General features: G+C 36.6%; 1 long non-coding RNA gene across 1 annotated transcript in view; it reads right to left on the bottom strand.

Annotated features, from left to right (window-relative positions):
• Positions 1 to 6,836: 6,836 nt before the first annotated feature.
• LOC114140312 (uncharacterized) overlaps positions 6,837 to 19,987 on the bottom strand; it is a 31,312-nt gene continuing 18,161 nt past the window's right edge. Inside the window, exon 4 of the long non-coding RNA XR_003594552.1 lies at positions 6,837 to 8,092. This is a non-coding gene — a long non-coding RNA (uncharacterized LOC114140312). The remainder of the gene's footprint in view (positions 8,093 to 19,987) is intronic.

The raw sequence follows: 19,987 nt of genomic DNA, 5'->3' as shown, positions 1-19,987 counted from the left end.
CTTACAGCGAATAAAAACATAAAAATTATGTTTACGATAAGACATCGGACTAATTAAAAAACATTTCAATAGAGAAATGTGAGCATATCAACTAAGCTTAAAAGCTTGGAAATTATTAAAAGCTTTAAAGTTTCTATGGATACCGATAATGTCAGCTGATGCATTTTTGTTGTCTGTGCTTAAATTCCTATCATTTTGGGATCATAAATACTACAATCTATGACAATGCTATTATTGCTTCTTTCTTTCAGAAGAGTTTCTTGGCAGCCAATCTAAACACATTCACACAAAAATATCTAAATGGGACTGAGTATTTTTTTAACTTATCTTGCACTCATGTTGATGGTTCAACATGAGAAATTTTACCTTTGATATTTGCTAAAGCACAATTTCAAAGCCAAATAAATAAGTGCTTAAAGATTAACGATCAGATTTTTTTTCTAAATCATGTTTAAACTATTTATTCTGAGGTCTTCACTTTGTTGTTGGGGTTAGCATTGTCACCTAACAGGCAGAGAGACTCCAGTTCGACTTTTGTTTGGAGTGTTTTGCATTTGGAGTTGGCATACACTGGGAGAACTGGCAAACCATAGATTTCATTATTTCTTTCTCAAAACTTTGGATTTTTTCCACCATTTAAAAATGTGAATGACCTCAGGGAAGAGCCCCACACAATCACAGTTACATACACAAGCACAACCCAGAAACACCAAACAGGAAAAAAGGTGAGGAAATACTGATCATCTTATTCAGCAATAATTATTTAAATTTCTGGTGTGCTCCAGCTGGTGGCTGACTGTTCAGATATACTATTTGGGATTAGAAACAAATGTGAACTGAAATCTGTAAGTCCTAGGAGTACAACAATTTGTCTAGTCCATAAAGCAAAATCTTTGATACTGAGTTCACAGAAACTATATTTTAGTCTTTTATCTAAATCCAGGTCTCATTACTTCTTAGCAGTTTTTATGCTAATCTGGTTATTAAATTGCTCAATGTCCCCCAACATGTAATTGTTAAATAACTCCAGAATAGCCCCTTTGTTGAGCTGTAATAGGAAGCTCTAAAGCAGATGGCAAATTTGTCAATTGGGTAATGGCCAAAATATTCCCACAGCAAACAGAAATTATCTGTATCTCATTTGTAACTCTGTCGCCATTTCCTTTTTTATTGTATACCCAAAATGCAGCCAGATAAAACATATAAAAATGGACGGTGCTTCTTTGTAACCAAGTTCTTTCAGCTGATTCCTCAAGAATAATATTCGTTGATTCTATCAATGTACTAATTGCACAACAAATTTCTTTCCAAACCTAATTCATCCATCCATCCATTTTCTTACACCCTTGTCCCTAGAGGTAGTGCTGGTGCCTATCTCCAGCAAGACATTTCGGGCGAGAAGCGGGGTACACCGTGGACAGGTTGCCAGTTTGTCACAGTCCTATCTAAATGTAATTGGTAAATGGTTTCCATTTATATAGCGCTTATTCACCTGATAGATTCACACAACACCCAGTTAGACATGGCTGTTTAACTTAGAAATAAAATATTGCACCTTTTTAATTTTACAAGATCTTGTGTTTCAAGAATTCACTACACTTGCTGCCCTTGCCTTTTGTTGACTATGAAACAAAACACTACAAACTCTAAACTTTAAACATTAACAGGGCTACTGACTGGAAGATAAGTTAAAAAAATACTCAGTCCCATTTAGATATTTTTGTGTGAATGTGTTTAGATTGGCTGCCAAGAAACTCTGCTGAAAGAAAGAAGCAATAATAGCATTGTCATAGTATTTATGATCCCAAAACACAATATGTTATCTCTGCACTATTGAACTAATCTCCCAAAGATTAAGGTTGGAAGTTTTCTACACAGTCAACATTTTTCCTAAATGAAAACCTGTTATGGGAGTTGAAGGTTCTTTATTAAAAGTCCCATACCTTTGTCCCAGAAGGTGCCTCAACTTCTTAAAACCCATCATTCCTTTATGTAACAGCTTGATAAATCAAGGCACCTAATCAGTGCATAAATATTCATGAGTTCCGCTCAGAGTGCTGTTAAAGGTGTTACTCTTCACAATATCTTGGCACATAGCCTTCAGTGTCCCACAAATCCAGTAGCTGAATGGCCAAAGTGTAGAAAAGTGTAGAAGTGGAGTATGTGGCTGAGATCACCTTCTTTAGCATTTAGAGCAAATTCTTCCCAGAGGGCCACCCAAAACTTAGTTAAAAAAAAGTGTCGTTTGTACTTTTATCCCATTCATTTTTAAGATTGAAATATGAGGTGTCAAAACATGAACAGTTATGGAAAACCATAAATTTGCGACCAATTTGGGCAAGGGAATGAGCTTGTCAGCTTTCTGAGATGTATGCGTTTTCAATTTAGCGTCTCTTAATGCCTGCCAGCTTCTCTCGCCATACCGTTAAACTGCCATTTCTGCTCCTACTAATTGAACACTCCCTCCATTTGTGGCCCAGACCATCATGTATTGCTCATCTATCATTGTTTGTTGGGAGCCAGTGTGGTTGTCCTTTACACTGACTTTGAGAAAGCACTTCATCTTATTTGTTTGTTCCTTGACATGGGAATGATGCACTCGACCAGACTGCCCATTTAGATGCTGGGTCCTGTTCAAGAAAAGCTTCCCTCACATGTATTGAGCGACCCAATGCCTTGGCTTTGTAAACGGCTTACATGCTGAGATCATTTATCATTGGTAAACTAAAACTATTTACCATTGGCATTTAATTAACTTAAAAGATATGCGGCAGAAACAGCATTTAGAGTGGTAAAGACCTGCAATCCATAAAGGACCAGAAAAAGGCTCATTTCTCTGCAGTGACTCATATTTCAGGGATGCTGTGAGACACAGACTAATTCATCTAATGCCAGTGCTTTGTGAGTTAAAAGCAATTCAGATGGCTCATGTCAATTTCATACATATCGCACTACAAACAGACAAAAGTTGCACCAGTGCTGCAGAGCAAAACTATAGCCACTAAATTAGTCTCGTAAAACAATAAAAAAACAAAGGATGAAATCAATGAAAACATAACAATTTAACAAGGAAGTGAGGTCATTGCATCAGGCCAATAGAATTTTGGTGGTAAAAATGAGTTCTCAAGCTTCACCTGAATCGGATTCATTGAATAAAGTGTGTTTTTAAAAGCAATGTTTCTAGGCTCTGAGGATTTCTTACATGGAAGTTGGAAATAGATGAAAGTTGTCAGTTTGGGCAGCACTGTGGAGAAGGCCCAAAATAAAATAGAGTGCAACCAGTTGCCTTCATAAGTCGCAGAACTGGTAAAAGTCATTCCTCTCAATCTATCAACTGGAAAGGGAACATGTATAGCACAGTCACAAACTAAAATATACCCAACCATCTAAGCTGACAGGCTGGACAAAGAGAGTAGTAATAAGCTAAAAGGCAAACGTTAACTCCAGAGGAGCTGCAGACATCCACTTCTTGGGTGAGAGAATCTTGACAGGACAAATATGAGTTGGACATTCCAAACGTCTTTGTGTCTTTTGAAGAATGGCAAGAAGAAAGTCATTGTTGAAATAAAGTTTTTGAAAGTCCTATTTGCCACAAGGCACAACGGGGACATAGTCAAGATGAGAAAAAGTGCTCTGGCCAGCGCTCTACTCAGGTGTGGTGCAGCAGAGGCACATCTAAAAGTTGCAGGGCAGTGGCTCTCCAGAACTGGAGTTTGACACCTGTGGTCTATTCAAAGTCCAGTCCTAAATGTAAATACAAAAATGTGGAAAATGTGAAAATTGTTGTTCACAGATGGAGTTAGCTTACTTTGCACAGAGGACTGATGGAAAATGTATGTCTGCAGATGTGCAAAGATGTTTTAGACATTTACCAAAAAATCTGGGTCAGAAAGTTCAAATGCACACCTCATTTTAGACAGGATTTGTGAAAAATATGTCAAACCAAGGAACATGAACACTGTTCAGAAGGTGTCACACATGATGACTTGTTTTATAATTTTTTGAAAAATCATAAGAGGTACAGAAATAAACACATGCATTTGGGAAAACTGGCAACTTGGCTGTACCAGCTAAAGGGTTCAAGGGAGTACATACTTAACATCCATAACCTCCTGCAGAAACAGAAAAACAGCTTTTTCCCTCCTTTTACACGCTAGGTGAAAATTACTTGCAGAGACCCTTCAAGATTTAAATACAGAGCAAGTTTTGTTAAGAATTATCCCCCATTTTCATCTTCAACTTACAGCATTTTCAATTGTCTAAAAAAAGGACAGTTTATCCAAATACCAAGTCATTATGCTGTTCGAATAGCAATTCAGTTGATTTTCAGTGTGATTGGCATCGGAGCGTGGCATTTAGAAATAGTCCTGCAGCTTAAAATACACCCACCAAACTCAGCATTCAATGCCCCTGCAACAAGGTCACCATTTCGATCACAGTTGTAGCTGCAGGGTTATAGTGGAGAGAAAATCCAGTTATTCTTTGCTTAGTCTGTTCATGTATATCTGATGAGATTCACTGTTGCCAACCTTGGACAACACTACTTTTATCCTGACAGTTTATCCTCTCCCCTCCAGGAGAAGCTGTGAAGGAGGAGCAAGCTTTAATCAAAACTGTAGAGTAGCTCTTTGCAAGATCCAAACATTTCTCTGAGGAACACAAGGCTGAGATAGTGGAGAGGTGACCTCAGATAAAACTAACCCCACCTCTGACCACTTAGTCGCTAAGGGCAGTGAAGCTGCAGCCAGACCGAGACTGCATGAAGGAAAAAAACAAAAACAGGACTTAACTTCAAGGACAACGCCAACAGTGGAGTAAAGTCAATGGGAACATCGCTGCAGGATTTAAGCGGCATGTGTTGAATTGCAACCGCTCTGTTGTTATGTATTTTATCATTAGCAGTCATGTATTGAATATTAAAACAGACTGACAGGGCTACTGGCAAACATAACAGCTTTAACAGTTACACCAACGGGACATTTTAAAAACTCCAGAGTGATAGACATGAAGAGAGTCATGCAGCCAAACCGAGATAATTAAGTTGTAATTATATCAATGTTAACCACAAAGGGCATGGGAGTGGACTTTTTCTTTCCTTTTACATTTCTTTTGTTTAAAGTTAATAGTAAAGGGAGATTTGTGCAGACAAAGCTATGTTTTAAATATTTTTGCTTTCTTGTTTATTTGGTATTTATTTGGTGTTGAACTATAAACATCAGAATTAGATGTGTTTAAAAAAGTAACAGGTGAGAGTATGTGAAGAAAATGTTTCACCATTTTCAGTTTACACTAAATATCAAATTCTTCCCGCTTGCTGTTTGGTTTTGCTTTTTTGTTACACTCTCAAACTTAAACTTTCCCCAAAGAGAAACCATCAGAAAGGTTTGACTTTAATTCATCAAATAAATTTTCTAAAGGCACACAAATCTATAAAATGTTGTGTTTTTCCAATATTATTTGAAGTTTTTTTTTCTAATATCATTCATGAAAGAAAAACTTCTAGAATTTCTTGCAACTTAATTAATGTCCATTTCAGTAGTTAATCTTCTTTTGCCATTCCAGAAGCAATTTTAAGTTGTGTTTAGGATAATTTTCCATTCTTATTTCCCTGCTGCATCTAAAAACCAGCAGAAAAAATTATTAGCATGCAGATAATGAGTGTTTATAAACTTGATGTTACATTATTATTGGGTATCCTCAGAAACAAGCTCATATGGGAAGACTTAGATGGTTTCAAGCAACTCAATACGCATTCATTTGGGATCAAAATCCCAAACGTAAGCGCATTGGAGGCTTCTAAAGAAAAATGGACATCTAAGATCCATCTATCAATAATAGGCGATTAAATTCATTAACTATTTTAACATCCGTACCCCTCAAAATTGCTTAAAAACTTCAAAGACCAGACAACTCTCTAGTTGCTAAGCTACAACTCTAAAACCATTGTTTTGTGTAAAACCTTTCTTATTCATCTAGCCAGATGGGCATTCTGTGAATTCGGACATCCTCATTAATTTTCCTTTTGGATTCCCAAATTGCACTGGGACAGAATAGTTAGCATAAAAACTGTGTTGGAAGGTTAACGATGGGCTGCAATTACATGCACGGAGAATGTGCAGAGCCCCATTTAAAGCCTCATTTGGTTTGCAGTGAGAACCCGATCGTCTCTCACCATGAGAACCAGTTGCTCTGTTGCTTTGGGACGGCTACAGCAGATGATAAAATACCCCAGTGCACTGCACACCAATGGGTTTACCATACACAGATAGAGAGATCTGCCAGTAAACCAGCAGGAAATTAAAGGGGTAAAACTCATTTACAGGCCACCTCCTGCCTCTTGGTCTGAACGTCAGGTTACTTTCTATTCAAGGGACAGAATTATTTTTATTCTTTGTGAGTTTATTGTGTTTGAAATTTTACCCTAGATTCAAAAATTGCATACTTTCTACTGCAGCACACTCAAACAAATTTAAAGATAAAGTTTTGTACATTTTTAATACTCACCATGAGGTTATCGTGAAGGAAATGTAAGTTTATAGAAACATCCATTTTAAGAAAATAGAATTGACTGTACATTCTTTTACTTTATCTTGACATGTTGAGAGCAATTAAAAGCTCTGTGCATCTTTTGGTCTGTAATCTTGTGACTGCTAAAGTCAATCTTTACACGTGCTGGAAAAGCAAACCTTAAGCTGTTATTTAGAAGCTATTAAAATTAGCAAGTTTGTATTTGCTTTATTTTGTTTGAAGAAAATTAACCAGGCCACTATCTTTGGTGGTGATTAATTATAATTTGTTATAATTGTGTTGTATAAATTTTAGTACACACACACAAAGCAGAAATTCTTACAGGGGTACAAAACTCAACACACAACGTTGCAGTCTGATTTACAAATACAAAATATTTATCACTGGAATTTATGTCTTCATAAATGCAGAGAACTTTCCTAGACAGTCAAGTAAGTACCATCAATGTTACCATTAGTTTCTATTTGTAACATTCTGTATGTACCACAGGCGACCAGTACTTTTTCCCCATTAGTGCCACACAAAACAAAAAAAAAAGACAAAACAAAGAAAAAAATCTATGCTATAAAACATTATTGAACCTTAATCTACCTTACTTGAATGGATTATTCTATTTTATTTCCTAGTTTCTAGAGTGACCAATTGAAATGACATTTTGCATTTGATTGTTAATATTCTTTTCATGTGGAGTTTCTCTGCATCACAAGTTCATTGAACAACATAATGACAATAAAGTATCTTATCCTTAAACCTCTTAGACATTTTTAATCAGAAAAGTTTCCTAAAATAAAACAAAAAAACAACATAAAAACATCTTCTGGGGTCATCTAAGTCCACAGACCTTAATCCTTTTAAAAATCAGTGAGGTGAACAGAAGAAAGGAGTGCGTGAGTAAAAAAACTGTAACTCTGGGTGATTTTTGCAAAATGTGCAAAAAGGAATGGTCAAAGATCCTTCTCTCTGTAACTAAAAACACTGTGAAATGTTAGAGGACATGAGTAAGTGCTTTCCTTTTGGCAACTTGGAGTTGTTCAAAGTGTCAAATGTAAGGATGCCAGTATGTGTGACACAAGGGATTTAAAAAAAAAAAAAAAGCATTTTTGTGTCCTGCTAAATAGTTGCTTAAAGGTTGATTTTTTTATTTATTTACAGGCTTCAGCTTAAGAATATTTTTTCTGCAAAAGAAATAAATAAATGAAAAAAAAAATAATCATAACAAAGAATGAAAGAGGACTTGCCTTGACATCATTTAGACAACATTATTACCACTGCAGTTTGCACAACAGTGTATCTTCATTTTATTTATGGATTTAGGGAATTAGGCAGTGTTGTGATGTTCCTTTTATAGCATCAATATGAAATGTCTCATTGTCCACCATTTGAGAATGATATTTTTAAAGCTGGTCTTATACATCGTTGTCACACCATAATAAGACATGAAATTCTGCCTAATGGCTGATGACAATGCGACTGTCCCTCCAGCTTGACGGCACACAGCTCTCTTGGACTCCATGGAATCTGGTGACATTTCAGTGGATTGTTTATCCCAGAAATGCCTTCCACACTGCAGGGGAAAAAACAAGATAGGTCAACAAAATCCGGTGGGCTGGAGGAATGATAAAGCTCTGCTTTTCACAGCGAGTGCTGTTGCTGCGAATGAAGGAGAAAAATGAAAGGAATATTTCAAGCTCTGCCTGCGAGCCATGGGGGGTTGTCTTAGAAACTTATTAACATATGAATCAGTAGGATATGACCAAGTCGCTGCTGAGTGAAATATGTGATGAATCATAAGAGACCAGTAACGACATGGAAAGAAAAAGTTCAACAAACTTGAAAAAAATTTGATTTAAAAGAAGAAAACTTCTGTTTTTCAAAAGGGCACATATGGACAACTATTCCAGCGTTAGAATTATAACCTAATTAAAAGCTCCCGAATAGTCAAATGTAGCTAAGATATTTCAGAAAAAATAATACAGGTCTTTTTTATGTAAACAGGATTATTTTGTTGTGTTTTTTTTTTGTCCAAATTGCTTCTTCAGTTAAGAGTAAAACTGGTAGTTCAAAGCTCATATGTCATTATTTAGACCACCACAAATACATCATTGACCCACTGGACTGTCCTGCAATTCTTACATGTCAGATGTTTCTTAAAGACACTGCTAGTCTTAATGTCCCGAGTCTCTTTCAGATCAGTTTCGCAATATGCACTGACATGCAAAGAATTTACTATTTTATGTTCATGAAGTATGTTCTGCACATTTTGGTACTGGGTCCCAGGATGGTACTAACATTCAGCTTCTATGTGCCACAAATCTAGAACAAACTTCCAGAAAACTGCAAAACAGCTGAAACACTGAGTTCCTTTAGATCTACATTAAAAACCCACGTGTGTCGAGTTGCTTTTGAAACATAACCAATGAAAAATGAATCATAGTTATGACGATGTTGAATTATGAACTGATATTAATAGAGTGGGCTTACTGGTGTGGATATAGTTGATTGCTAAAACTATTCACAGAATTTAGGTTGACAGCAGTTCTGTCATCTGGGGATAATCTGGTGCATCTCATCTACATAGGCTGAGGAGCATTCTGCTGTGATGGAGAAAAATCGACTCAGGCTTTGGCTGGGTTTTCTGAATTAATGGGTTTGAGACACTGGAAGGACTGATATATCCCTCTCTTCTAGTTTTTTTGATTTGGTTGTTGATACAAGTTAAGATTAATAAAATAGCACCGTATGAACCACTGAACCACTCTTGACCTGATGCGCTTGCTCTTCTATATAGTGCCATACATTTTTATAGCTGCTGGCTAGTTTATCCAATATAGAGGTTCAAACACTTTGAAGCACTATATTGTATGTACAGGTACCCTAAGCTTCTGTTTGGGTGTTTTGTATCCTTGTGGGTGAACCAGTCTGTCTGAGAGTGATGTTAGGTTTGAAAATCAACTGAATGTTGTGCTTGGAGATCTCCTGAGGTTCTCAGACACATATTGAATGAAAATGTCCAGTGTTTAAACTTCTACATTGGTGAAACTAAAAAGCAGCTACAGAAATGAATGATACAGGTCAAGAGAGCCAGTTGCTCAGAGAAAGACTTGGTTTCAGTTCCTTTATATTTCACATAGCAAAGTTTAGAGTATTTTATTAAAAGTTAAGGTCAACTTCACCACCCACACCCATGACCAGCAGGAGTTGGTAGTCTAATTAGAGTTTGGACTTTTGAGATTATGTACCATAACCTTAAACAAGAAGCTAATGAAGGAAAATCATACAGCAAACAAGAATGAGCCAAATGCAATTTTTGGCTCTAATATGGAAAAGTATCACTTGATTATTTTGCATTTACCTAGATTATATTTGTCTAATTTTGAAGTGACTTACAAAAGGTAGTAAAAGAAATAAAAAATATCAAACTTTATATGACAGACTTGGAGATTTTCAGATAAATTAAGTGCTGATTTCTTCATGTGCAGATATTAACATAAGCTGTTGTATTGGTTTGAGCTACACAAGCAACATTTAGTACCTCGCTCCTAAAGTACATATTCAGAACTCTAATCAGCTACAGACATACAAATAAGCCTTCTGATGATGCTTGTTTGTTAGACATAAAGTATCTTTAAAAATGACTAAAATAAATATTACAACTTTTGAAAATCTGTTTTTATTAGTCTGATGTTACATTCTAATCTTAAATGTTGTATTTTCATAGCTGTAAGTCATAGATCATCATAATTAACAGAAATAAACGCTTAAAAACGTCACTGTGTCTATTGGGTCTGTATAATGTGGTTCACTTAGTGAACTGAATTCTTGAAATAAATTAACTTTTCAGCTTCTACTGAATATGACTGTGGATGGGTTAATTCATTTTAATTCATATGACCCACACATTACACACATGGCAGATGGAACATTAACAAGTTCTTTCAAGTGTTTCTTTGCCAGCTACAGCCAAAAGTGCAAGACACTTGAGTTTGAAGGTAGGTGTTAAATCTATAATGGCTGTGCAAATACCACAGAGAGAGCAAAGAACTGAGAGTTTCATATGAAAGAAGCACAACAAAGTTTTCAAGAGGCTAGCTAATTTTTCCTGTATCCTAATTGGGGTTACATTTAAGTTATGGGGTTAGGCTCAAGTGTCCCAGCCATCTTTGGTTGCTGGATACAATTAGCATAGTAAAGTTTCTTTTCCTTATGAATCTGCTATAGACTCTAAAAGGTTTCTGTTTCGGTGTAGGGCTACATTCTGGCTTTGTATTTACAACAAATATGAACAAGGAAGCAGTGGAGTTAGAGGTAACTAAACTGTCATGATTTGTCATTTGTATTTCTCCTTATGCAGTTCTGAAAATTAGAACTAATTAAAATGCAAAAAGGCTCAAGACAGCATGATCAACTTCAGAATATTTAAATAACCATGATAATGTTGCTTACAAAATTATTAAGTTTAAATGATACTAAGACTCGTCTGACGATATGTTACACAAACTTTTGATGTCCAACTACCATTACAGAAAAAAAATTAAAAATACTGTCTGCAACTTTGTCAATCATTTTCGAGTGTTAAGTGTTTTGTGCTCCTACATATTTAAAGTTAATTCACTTTTAGTTGGCGAACAATGACCAATAAGGAAGACATTACTCCACTAATTCCAATAAAATGGGGGATGTGTGGGTACCTCAAATAATCTGACAGATGCTAGCCAACAGGCTACTCACCCACAGAAGGAGCTCATTCTACACCAATCTGTGATGCTGTGTTGCCTTGTGCATGATTTGATTCTACCACCAGAATCAAAGAGCTTTGGCTAAGAAAAACAGGATAAACTGGAGATATTTACGTAAGAATCAGGAAACATTAATTTAAATCTCGTCTTACCTGTATCATTCAAGCATTCACTCACTTCAGAATAAAATTAATATGCTACAGAATAACACAGAAATGATCTATTAGAAACATTTATATCATCACCTTGTCAGAAGCAATAATAGAACAATGAGTACTGGTGCCAAAGTCAATTTGATAAGTATCTCATTTCAATATTCCACACACAGTGAATGAGGTCAGGTAGTGAATATGTTAATTTAGTATTTCAATAAATAAAATAAGAATAAATAATGTTAACAGAGTAAATCTGAATAGTAGTGTCAACGAGAAATCTTTTAGCGTAACCCTACCCCTTATTAACACTTGGACTCTGATTTTCTGACCAGCAGAAAACATGATTAAACTGGGATTTATGTTATTTTAAGATTCATGTCCCGAATTTATAGCAGTCCTTGAGCCAAACTGCCTGCTACCTCTGTTTTCCATGTAAATAATCAACTGTCTCTCTTCAAATAACTGCAATGTGCAAACATGATGGTAGCTTAAAAGTTTGTGGAACTGCTCGCTTTGCCCTTTGGATTGAAGTTGTTTTAAGATGTGCCATTTGTTACTTTGTCTACAACCTGCTCACACAGTCTGAACACACTAAGTATAAGCAACCTCAGTAGAAAGACTAAAGGAGGCAGGTGAATGCCTCCCATTTTCAGCCTGACAGCCTCTCTCTCTGAGTCGACAGGCAGCAAGGTGACCTTGGTGACAAAGGCAAGGCGTCAGGATTGAGGAAGAATGGACGGAGCTGAGGAGCCGATGCAAGCCCACCACTGTGGTCTGTCAGGCCATTATCAATGCTGCTGAGCTGCATTTGTGGGCGCCATGGGGAGGGCGCAAGGATAAGAAAGACAGTGACAGACTAACCACAGGGAACTCGAATGAAGGCAAAGAGAAGATGAGGAGAGCTGTGGATGGATGGCGATAGAAAAGGTCGCTCATCCAGTGGATTGCAAACATGCAGGGTTGAAAGATACAGTTTGTTCCCCCCTTGTTGCCTAGATGTCAGCCACACAGTAATGAAGTTAAATTAGGACACAGTAGCATTTGGGAAATAGGAGTTCACTTGTGGCCAGAAGAAAAAAGAGCAGCAAAGAAAAGGGTTTACAGGTGATTGACAGAGAGCACAGGACGCAGTGCTGGCTCAGTCAATCAATAACCCCTTTCCTCTTGGGTCAAAACCTCCTCCCAAGCCCCATCAGTCGCTTCCATATCCAACCCGACAGTGGACTCTTTCCATGTGTCATCGTTGTGAAAGGGAAAGTCACCTTCTGTCGTTTAATGGGTTTCCTTAATAATGGGCAAATCTGGAAGCAACAAAAGAGATTCACTTTTCATTCTGTAATGGAGCCACTCAGACACTGTGGAGATGCAGGTAGACTTCAAGATCAGGGCTTTCATTATACACATTGTTCATTTTTGGCTTTGGGGCAGGGTGACAGTGAGGAAAGCAAGCTTTTATGGGCAGAAAACACTTTGGAAAAGATTTGGTTCAGGTGTTACTGATGTTAAATCAGTTGTTTTGAGATTTATTTTTGATTAATCGCTGTTGCATTGTACCACATTGTAAATCTATTTACATGAAATGTATTATTGATGTTTTTGTTTTCATAGTTCCAGCATAATAACTTTCCACTTTATCATTCTTTTATGGCCATTCCACTTTCCAACACTCTCCATGATGACAGCCAGTAGCACACGCAAAATCCTCATGAAAAGAGGGCGGTCTGCACTACTTTTGCACATTAAATCAATTACATGTGCATATTTGTAGATTGCGTGTAACACGCCCACTTATTGAACATGGATTTTTTGTTTTTCCTAATATGCAATTTTTCCTAATATGTTTTTCCTAATATGCAATCTTTGTATGTATGGACTGTGTCCTAAATGTCAAACAGGTATCATGTTGCAAGTCCTTGTTCTATGTTTTTCCCTTTATTGTAGTTAATTTGTCATTCATCCAATGGTGATGAGGCGTCTCACTTCACTTGTTTCATTAATGTTATTGCTAATAATACATTTCATTATTGGTTGTTATTGGAAAGCATATTGCAATCTCCTCATGATAGTGCATGTCCAAAATAGTTAATTGAGTAAATGAATGGTGAAGCCTTGATAAATAAATAAAGAACACACATTTGCATACTGTAATTGAATGTCACTCTTGGTTATTCTGCTCCTTCAGCTGATGGATGGGTCCCATCTCCACCAACAGAAAAGAGGAACACTCCTCAGCACAGGCTCACATAGCACAGCAGACAGTCACACATGGTTATCCCTCTGCATTAATCTATACAATACTGATAACAGTACTCACAAGTGCAATATGAGGACTCCACATGCAAAGTGGATCTGTCTGATGAGTTCAAACACTCAGAGAAAAACATACCACTATGTTATTAATCAGTGAAACATTAAAAAGATTTATTTCACAAGACTCAGCACCACAAACAGAGCAAAGGAATGAAAACAACAGAATCTTTGTGCTGACTACCAGTAACACATTGACACGACACCGTCAATCTTTGCAATGTGAATCTGTATAAATAAAGTCAAGCACAAAGATCAAACTGACTGTTAACTTTTTTATGTATATATAATTATGTTTATTCAATGCTAACATTAACAAAATTGAAACTGGGCATGACGGAGAAACCATTTGATGTTCTTCCAGTTTGAATTGATTCAAATTTAATGTTTACAGTATAAAAAGTGGTGGCTATTAATAAGGGGAAACTCGTCAGAAGAATGGAAGGTGTTATTTGCACATCAAACTTGCAGGGTAGGTCACTCTGAGATGATTAACGTTGGCACTGAAGTTTCTGTTTGATTCAGAATTTCTGATTCAGTGTTATTATTTAGTTTTAAGAAGTATGGGCTGCATTTAAGCACCTCTAGTTTACAATTGTGCATGTTCAGACTGAATTAACCCTAACCCTAACCCCTATGACCATTCACTGTATTTATATATATATAAAAAAAAACAATTTCAAAGCTTCCTTTCTGTTGAACACACTTTAGATCAAGGGAAGCATTTAAAACACACTATGTAGGCTGGTCAAACGTGAAATAAAACATGCTTCATATTCAGACTGCTCAATATTGTGAATGTAGCGCTAATGCCTTATAACTGTTTGCAATATTCACATTGAAGAGCTTGTTTCTAATGTGATCGTTGTTGGCTAATTTATTCCCAGATGTTATGAACTTGCAATTTTCTTGCTAATGTTATACTTAATCAGGTGAGCAGAGTCTAACACCAGCAGATGCTCACATTGAACACCAATAAGGTTGCCCAAAATCATAAAGGTCACAAAGTGATGGAAGCACATATTTAAAAAAAAATGGAGGAAGGAAGAAAATAAGTATATTTGTCTATTGTTGATGTCATGGCAGTATTTTTTTAATACGCAACCGGGCCCAGATTATGAATGCAGAGGCTCCTGGTTACAATGTGTTTAAAGCCTCCCTATTGTCTTCAAAGGGCACACATTTACACAACATTCTGATAAAACTACAGTTGCCGTCTGGGGGCAACATTATCAAAACATAAACAGCATGGTATAACTCGCTGTCTTATGTAAATACATGTTGCGTCATTGTACCCCCACTAGGCCAATTTAGGTTAAATTCAGATTGTTATTAGCTTAATTACAAACACACAGTCATGCCTGTTTCTCTTTTCTTCAGATGCGCACACCTATAACAGTCTCTCATGGCTCCTGTCTCCATCTTCCTCTCCTGTCTCACATAGTTCTACAGCTACAACCCCCTAAATGCCTCCCACCAGGACTGCTAAGCTAACTCTGATCAGACTGGCTGATCAGTGCTGAAGCAATGCTAGCATAGTAGTTAGCATCTAATTTAATACATGCATTCAAGATGTTTCCAGTCAGAGAAACCACTAATCACCTGTACTTTTTCTTTGTTCCAGATAAGTAAAACAAAACCTAATATCAGTGAACAAATGATCTGCTCTCCCAAGACTTTTTCTCCATTTGGGAGATGACACCACAGCAGGATATTCATAAGAGACCATACTTTACACCAATTTAAATGCTTTCTACAGAGGAACATGTTTAAAATAACATGAGCGTAAAAATAATATTTTCACATTTTTCTCTAAATTGCCGGTGCTTCAAGAAGACCTTAAATTTCAATGATAGAAATGTTTTTCATCTGCATGTTTTGTTCCTATCAAGCTTTCAAAGGAAGATTTCTGCCTATTACAGTTTTTTGGTATGAACATTTTAATATTTTCTCAAACCGTTGTAAACCACAACTGTTCTTATTTATTTGTAGCAGCAAAACACAATTACATAATAAAACGCATTTTGATAAAAATGTATTATTATTGCAACATTTTTTTGCTGCCCTTGATGCAAAAACATTTTGAGAGATGTAGGAGGAAAGATAAAGAATTTCTTGGTCTGCTGCTGTTATTGTGATACAATTTTTCTGTATCACAATAACAAGCAATAGAATGTCTAAGCTGGATAGAAGCACACTGATTCCTCCTATCCTGTTAGAGTATCTTTTTTCAGAACATCAGTATCAGTGAGGAAGATCACATGGTGAATGGCACGAGCTCCACCACAAATACTCCTAGCTAGCCTGGAGACAGATTTAAGAGTCAGAGAGAGGTGAGATGGCTGCAGAAAGAAGGGAGGGTTCTTTTGCTCACACCTAATGAGTGTAAAAAGAAAGGAGCTTCTTTTCTTTCTGTTCTTAATAGAGTTAGATGCCTGGACAATGGTGATAGAGAAGGACAGAAAAAGCTTATTTCATTTTATGAAGCTGGCTTTTGTGGCAATTTCAGAAATAGAAAAGTGTACTAGTGCTCTGACAAATGTGCTCAAAAAAGCGTTAGCAGCTGATGTTAGTGTTACCATTCTTACAAAATTGTAATCACAGAATAGTGCAGATACCAGATGTCTGCCTTGTGGTTCAATAGTGTGAGATGCACGGGCTTAGGTAAAGAACGCTCCAGCATCACCTTACTGCAATCTAATCTCCAGTGAAACCAAGGTGCCACATATTTTTTGGAAATGCTGAACACTTCTGCTTCACATTGGACAAAACTCGGTAAAAAGAGTGCACAAAATGTCCCACTGCTACTGAATTAGAACAATTTCTGTCATATGTTAAGCAGACACTCTGTCTTTGCTGATGACACAATTTTTTACTTTGGCATGCCAACCTCTTGGAGGACCTCAAAAAACATGCACTCCACCGTACTTTCTGATTCTACAGCTAATAAAGGTTTGAGCCCTGATGGACTGTGTTTATAGACAGTTTTTACTGCAGGAATCCTTAAAGCATGGGTGACTAATCCGGTCCTCAAAGGTTGGTGTCCTGCAACTCTTAGATGTCTCCCTGATCCAACACACTTCAATCAAATAGTTCCTAAGTGTAGTCAAATTCTCCAGAGTCCTGCTAATGACCTCATTCTTTGACTCAGGTGTGTTAAAGTAGACACACATCTAAAAGTTGCAGGACACCAACCCTGGTGGCCTGGAGTTTCCCTTCCCTGCCTTCAAGATAGAAGATGAACTCTTGTATGCCAGCACCTCCTCATATATTTGCTTTAACGCTCAGATACAAATTAACAAACAGAACACAAGTCGCATTTATTTTACCCAAAATGAAAACATCTGTTCAAAAGACTTGCTTGCCCACAATGCACAGCACTATGCTCAGACAAATTCAAACTAAACATATCACAATCTAAAACTCTTATTAAAATTGTCAAGTGAAGTGGTGGAAAGGGTATGATTTGGGCTTTTGTTGTTAATCCATTGCACCTGGGTAACTTTGAAGTTATTGGAGGAATCACAAACTCCTCTGTAAAATATCTGAGTGTCAAATTTGAGGCTAATAATCGGTTAAACCTGGGTCATAAACAGGACAATGAGTTTTATTTTTTTTATTGGCCCATCCAAAGCCCAGACCTCGACTTGCTTCCTATCTTACTTTAACCCATGTTCATTTGAATTTGAAATACTTTATTGTCCCCAGGGGGCCAAGTCATTTGCAGCAGTCAATAAAATTAGTCACGACAGAAACACTCACAAAAATACAGAGAGAAAAAAAACCTACTCCCCAAAAAAATCACATTTACAAATTTACATCAGTAACAATTCATCCAAGCAGCACAATTCATCTAGAATCATTTAAAAGCTTAATAGCTAAAAAAATAAAAGATCTCAAGCTGAATATTGCCCTTTAGGCATAGATAAACCTCTTTCTTGATGGTACAAGCTTGAACTTGAGGAGAGGAAACCGAGACAATGGTTCAGAACAAAATCACCTCATTTTGTTCTGAACCAATGAAATAAGATGTTGTAGTTCATCAATCATTATTTCCTCCTCCTCTGAACTGAATTTCTAATAGTTGTTCCTCTCATGCTATGATTGTTGTGTTTATTATTCTACTAAAATACAGCTATATATCCCCTCAATACCATGATGTAACAAGCAGCGGGACGAGTTTTACAGGAGACCGGAACAATGTGTCTTGAGGACCTTGAAGGGTGTGTGTGCAAATCATGAAACTGTTTAACTTTGACCAGACCATACTGGGCCCGTTAGTGACTTTTGTTCTTAAGACTCGATTAAAGTTTCTCGAAGCGCCACTCGCAGTCTTTGTACAGATCTCAATTATGCACATTATCCTGCTGTAGTTTACCAGACTAATGTTACCAAACCAGCCCACCACTCCAAAAGGTATAACATATTCAATAATTAAATAAAACTTTCTAAAGGCTTACTCAATAGCATTGATCAATCATCACCAACTTTTAAGAAGCTCTTTTCCAATGACTAGGAAAGTATTCGTAAATCATTATTATCCTAATTCTTTCCAAAGTTATATATTTTTTAAAAATATCTCAATTACTGTAGAAGCAAAAACTTAATGTCAAACATAGAAGAGGTGGACCTGAGTAGAAAGAATTATATTCTTTGAATCTGTAGCCCTTTGACCCACCAAACCATCTGAGTCCTTCACCTCTCACATCACCCCAAATATTCTTCCGGTAAACACATTGTGGAGTGAGAAACAAGTGCAACTCTGTCACTTCAAATTAGATGTCTTTAGCCAAATAGGGAGGTCTGCTAACCAAGTGTCAGGACATCATTAACAACGGGTCAAACTGCATTATGCTCAGACATCCAGATCATTACATTTAAACAGGTTAGCTTGTCTATGGCACAAGGAAAGCACATGTCAGAGGAAAGCAAATAAGACCTCAGCCAGCCATCCAATACTGTCTGAAAGGTATTTTCTTCCCAGATAACAGGTTTAATTCTCTGGTTCAAGAACGATTGTGAGAATTTGCACGAACATGCTGCCGGGTGAAACTTGAGAGCATGTTTAACTGCCAAAACCTGAGGACAGGAGGAGCTCTTTTCCAGCTTAGTGTTAACAAATGTTTACAGGTAAACCTACTCACAGATGCTGGCTGAAACTCTGGAGAAGTCAGTCAAGCTGAAAGTATACAAGATAAATATGTTCCAATTTTAGGTGTAAGATACCTCCTACAAAATTTTCAGAACAACAATAAATTAACACTAAATTTAACGTTCACATTCCTTTCTAAAACAAAAACATCACACAACGGGCCTTAGTAATTAAGGGATCACAGATGTTTCAGCTGTCAGGTTTAAATTTAAATATTCCTTTAGATGCTGATGTTTAAAGTGAGAAAGACATGAAGAATTTGGTTTTATTGCTAGCAGAAACAATTCAAATTACCAATTGTTTTTTTGATTTGTGTGGTCAAAACTAAAAAGGAAAAGCAGAAGATATATTTTGTATCAACGTTTAGCTTTTACCCAAACACCAAAATCCAGAATAACATGACAAAAGAAATACTGCGACAGTGATAGCCTTTAACGTTTAGTAAGTAAAACACTGCAGTATAATCTTTACTTGTAATGGATAAACAAGATTTTTAGACACATTAAACTGTATAGTTGTCATATTATTAGCTCTTGTTTCTCTCTGTCCTGATTAGTGTAAAAGGTTTTTTATTGGCCTCAGTAATCCTCTTCCAGACTGTATATAAGTCAAGTGCCAGACTTCCAACAAGTGGTAGAAAATACTGTTACATTGATTTTGGCTTCCTTTCACTTGCTTCCAGTGTTTTAGGACTGGTTTTACAAATTTGCTATTCAGTGGCCCCTTTTTCAAGCTGGATATACAGCCTTGGAGTTTTATTTAAGCCTACAGAGCCTACATAACAAAAACTTTAGGAATATGTTGACATGAAAATCCACATGATTTAACTTCTAAAAAGGGAAAGCATTTACTATGATTGGAATTTGGAATTATTCTAATTGTAAGTTTACAACCTCCAATGGACAAAGCAAATAAATAGGAAGAAACAAGTTAAAGAATCAGTGTTGACACCAAAATTTATGAACTAAATATGGGAGAAGTTTGATCACTAAATAAAAATCACAAGGAAACACAAGTGGCAGGAGAAAGACTAAATAACAAAAACAATTGCGTAGTGAAGGCTGTAGAATATTTGACCCCAACACTTCAGTACCACATACAATTATCAA

Source organism: Xiphophorus couchianus, chromosome 3, assembly GCF_001444195.1.
Source record: "Xiphophorus couchianus chromosome 3, X_couchianus-1.0, whole genome shotgun sequence".
NCBI lineage: Eukaryota > Metazoa > Chordata > Actinopteri > Cyprinodontiformes > Poeciliidae > Xiphophorus > Xiphophorus couchianus.
Note: the sequence above shows the minus strand (reverse complement) of the source record. Positions and strands in the feature narration are given on the sequence as shown.